The sequence below is a fragment of the Lissotriton vulgaris genome, unplaced genomic scaffold (assembly GCF_964263255.1).
Source record: "Lissotriton vulgaris unplaced genomic scaffold, aLisVul1.2 SCAFFOLD_1874, whole genome shotgun sequence".
Classification (NCBI taxonomy): domain Eukaryota; kingdom Metazoa; phylum Chordata; class Amphibia; order Caudata; family Salamandridae; genus Lissotriton; species Lissotriton vulgaris.
Window position 1 is genome coordinate 259,849 of NW_028250799.1, and position 4,812 is coordinate 264,660.

The following is a 4,812-nucleotide window of genomic DNA, read 5'->3' on the forward strand; positions in this document are numbered from 1 at the left end:
CTAAACTATTTATCTAGCACTCCTCAAACTTCCCTAAACAATAATGTAATGGACTTACAGACAAAAATGTGCAAACTGATTATCACCACTCCTGCCTCCTGTCTTGATTTCAACTATTCCTCATTTGAAGATATATCTTAAATGTTCCTCCCTGAACATTAACCCTCTCTATTGCCTAATAGTTCTCTCTAACAAACAGAGCATTGATGAATCCATCATCCTCTTAGAACCCTTTCTCCCAGCTTGTTCTTTTCACTGTATGCTGATTTCAACCTGGCCAACAACTGTCATGCCCAAGATCCATCGTTTGTTGCCCTCCTACATGACCTCTCGGGTACTCTGACACTCTTTACCTGATTGCAAGAAACTTCAAGGCCCACTCATGATAATAACTCAATAGCTATTATCACCTGTTGTTATAACTCTTCCACCTCGAATAGGTCGGTGGTAGGCTCCAGTTTCTGCTTTCAAGATGATGAGGTTTCTTGGCCAGGCCTGCCATTTTGTCTGTCACTGATTACTGCTTCAGGAAGGCTGATTACTTTCGGGCAAAAATATAACACTTCATTCTGTCCTTATTTAAGATGCATCTGCTTGAATCCAGAATACTTTTTACGTGCTTTAACCAATAATCATACTTTTAATAAAAATAATTTGGCCTAGCGCCAAGAAACCTATCTAGGTGAATGCTGCACTTTATAAATGCCATAGCTGTAGGAATCATCACCTTGCACAAAGGATGTGTCGTAGGAGCTGTAAAAAATTACTTTTGAAAGAGAACCAACTAACATCAGTTCTGAAACTGCAGACAATAGATCCACATCCCTTGACCGAAAAATGTATATAAAAGTATAATGATATCCACTCCACTGTGTTCCAGTTCTAAGGTCTTCTTAACTAAGGGAGAGAATTCTCAGCAGTGTACATGGACTGCTGTGTGACCAGCGCTGGCGTATGCATGACAGCCAGTCTCCAGAGATGAGAACACCAGAAGTTTGCACTTTCTGCTTCAATAGCTGGGGCTCTACCTAAACTTAGAAGCCCATTCGCCTGTTGAGAGAGGGGATGAGTGTGCCTTACCCTGCAGGAAGAGGGATCCTTTAGGAGAGAGGCTGAGTGTGTTCCAGTCTGAGGAACAACTACGGACAGTGAACTGCTACAAGGGAGCAAATTCATGAGCAGGAGTGCAAACCCGTGTCCAGCAGCCTCCCTGAGCTATTCTTGCCATGAACTGCACTAAGATTTTGAAGTTGCCAAGCAACATGTATTTGGCATCCTCCTGTGTGCCCGGGAGACTGACGCTTATGACAATGTCATAGATTCTTTCTCGTCAAAGAAGTAAGAGCCTTATCAGCTAGGAGACTGCAACAGTCATGCACCAACCTACTGACAACCAGCACAGAGGCTGCAAACGTTATCCAAGGATACCTTATCCAAGAATACGACCATCCACACTTTGAGTATTTTGAGTGAACTGCACCTGTGCCCAGTCAGTGCCTAGCTGATAAACACCACTAGGAAACTGCTTTAGTGGGGCAAGGGTTAACAAAAGGGTGTATTGCCTCACTGAATTTTAGAAACAGGATTTCAAGGCTCTGTCTGTTGTTTGACTGTTGTTTCCTGAGCGCTTGTGCTCCACATTACCTCACTGACAAAGCTTTGACCACTTGTCCTTGCTACCCTGGGAGGCATGTGCAGAAAACACCCGTGGTAACTAACTTTTTAGATGACCAGAATTATAAATAGAAATAGATGAATCCCTCTGTTTCCCAAAGGCTCCATATATGGACCCTCCCTTCCCCAAAAAGGGTGTCAGGGGCACGCTGGAAGTTGGAAATACTGAATACTGTGAATATCAGGACACAGGGGAATCAAAAAGGGGGTGTAACTTCAATGCAGTAGTAAAGCTTTGGAACAAAAAGAAGAGTAAGAAACCTACTGGTATCTGATAGGTGGAAACAGAATATCTGAACATTTCTTTAATGGGACCCTACATTTTCCGCTGTGATATGACGACAATAGTAGTTCCTGTGACAGATTCTACTCTAACACACTACTGCAAGATAGGATTTAGAAATCGTTCCACAAAACAGATGAGTTTCCATTACCTCCCAATACGCCCCATTTCATGAGCAGTTTAGAGTATGAAAATGCTCAGCCAATCAGATGTATTCGGATAATATATCATTCTGATTGTGTGGTTTAATTTCAAAGTGATACACAGTCGGACAGAAAGGCGTTGTTCAAAAATGTAACTGTTTCCTCTCAGTACTGAGGTACATTGCAAGAATTGTTTTTAAATCCATTTATTGAAAACAAGAATTTCCTACAAAACACTTGCTGACATTTGTGAAGTGATTGCACCAAAGACTAAAAGTAAAAGCAGACCAAAGAGTGAATGCACTTCCACTGAATAAATAACTCACATGTGTCCAAAAAACACCCAAAATAATGTGCTGATATATATGCTAAAGTACCCTCAGTTATTGAGCTGTCAGGGTATTGCAACTCACTGAGGGGTTCAGTGACCATATACCAAGCCATGAGAGCACGAACCATTATAAGCTTAAGATAGTGCAGTGAAAACATATTGTGCAGAACACACATGACAGCCTTGGCAGAAATCGACTGTTGCTCTTTAGTCAGATTTCTTTTTGTGAAGTTGTTAGACTGGAGAAGTAGCCATGGGGTTCTTCTTAGGAGAGTGAGCTCCTCACACTAGCTTCAGATGTGCATCTCTTAGCTAAAGAAGACGTAAATGCTACATGAACCATGTCCTGAGTTAACCCTTGGTGTCTATGTAATGAGGACTCTGATTGCTTGTGCAGCAATAAGGAAGGTAGGTGGATCTGGCTTTAAATATTTACTAATAATGTGATAAACATTTCCTCTGAGGTCTTATCCGACATAACAACATTTACCTGGGCAAAAGCTTTCTGCAGAGGATTCCTCTTTGATGGGCTTGGGCAACCCTGCATGTTCTTTCCGTCCTTCAGATGGTCCCTGTATTTAGTGAAATGTGTAGAACAAACATGCAGATCATGTGCATTATTATTAGATAGGAATATCATCAAATCCACACATAACTCTTCCCTGTTTACTTGTGTAAATGGTCAACATTATAACCCACAGCGTTGAGGTCCTTGTGTTTCCTTTAGTGCGTGGTATGCTACCACTTGGAAGACATTGCAAAATTTCAGGATTGGGAGACCAAGCAAGGCTTCTAGAGTGGGAGAATTTACAAGGTATTCAGAGCGCTAGAATTCACAAGGCTTCCAGGGGGAGAGAACCAGTAAAGATTTTAAATTAGGAGAATTTGAAAGGTTTTAGATTGGGAGATGTTATAAAGTTTACGATTGAAAGAATGTGCAAGGCTTTCTGACTAAGAGAGTCTATGAGGTTTTCTGAATGGCAGCTCTTGTGAGGCTTCCAGAATGGTAGAAATTTGCAGGTTTTTGGATTGGGAGAATTTGCTAAACTTTCAGAAAGGGAGAACTTGTGAGGCTTTTAGATTGGCAGAACTTGTAATGCTTCCAGATTGTGAAAATTTAAAAGGATTCAGATTGTGAGAACTTAAAAGGATTCAGATTGGGAGAACTTGCAAGACTTTCAAATTGAGAGAACTCGCAAGGCTTTCACATTGGGAGTGTTTGCATGGTTTTCCAACTGGCACAGCAAATATGGCTCCTAAATTGAAAGGATATCATTAGGTCCATCAATTGAGCCATTGTTTGATTAGTAGGAAGTTGAACAGTTTCATCGTGTGCAGTGACCATTTATTTAAAGTTTGAACTGATCCTGTGATGTAATCTTTTGTGCCAACCTACTTGGGGCTTCCTTGATTCATTTTTTAAGTGGCAATGGCTCAGGTGTGTCACTGGCTGCCACATTGGAATATAGGCGTAGAGAAACAGGTTAATAATTGTAGGGACTTCAAGGCTACGTGCAGTGATTTCCCTCAGCTATGTTCCCGCCATCAAATGCAGACCATGAGAAACTTCCATCTGATATGAAAAAGGAATGTTTATCTTTAATTGGAGGAAGTGTGACACAGGAAGAAGGGTGAGGCCACTAGCATTATGGGCACAAGATTGCTAATTCTCCAAACCAGAGTGTAGACCGCGGGTCTGCCTAGTTCTCAAAGGGTCAAGACAAGTAATATGAACTGGGTAAATTATGATTAAGGCTCCAAGGTTTCCGTGTTTACTGATTTCTACCGATATATATAGACACACCCTTCTATATTTCTGTCTATTTCAATTTTAAATGCAAATTGTCTCAAATGACTGTATTGTACTGTAAATGGCTAAACCCCACTGGCTATTCAAGTACATGTAAACATTTGTTGATTAAATAAATGTGTACATATACCCATTGCAGATTCATTTTTTACACTAAGCGCAAAATAAATATCGAGAAAAAAACAAAATTGAAATGTGAAAAACGAAATTACCATATAATCAGGAGCAAATTCGATTACTTAGCAGAACTTCATGAATACAAGCCACTCCAACTACCCCAAATTACCCCAAGCATCTTCTAACATTAAACTACAACACACTGCTCCATTCACTGAACTTGCAAGGAATCACAAGTGCACATCTCTTTGAAGGTATTACATTCTAACATTTTATATAGCCTTCCTGAACACAGAACATTGACATTCCACGTCACTTCAAATCTCGATGAGAATTGCCCAATCACACCTTCCTCATAACGAACATGAAGGCACAAACGAGAAATAACAACTTCCATCATTATGACATCTTCCCTCCTAATCATGCTCATAATATGAAGATGTGCGTGCCAGAC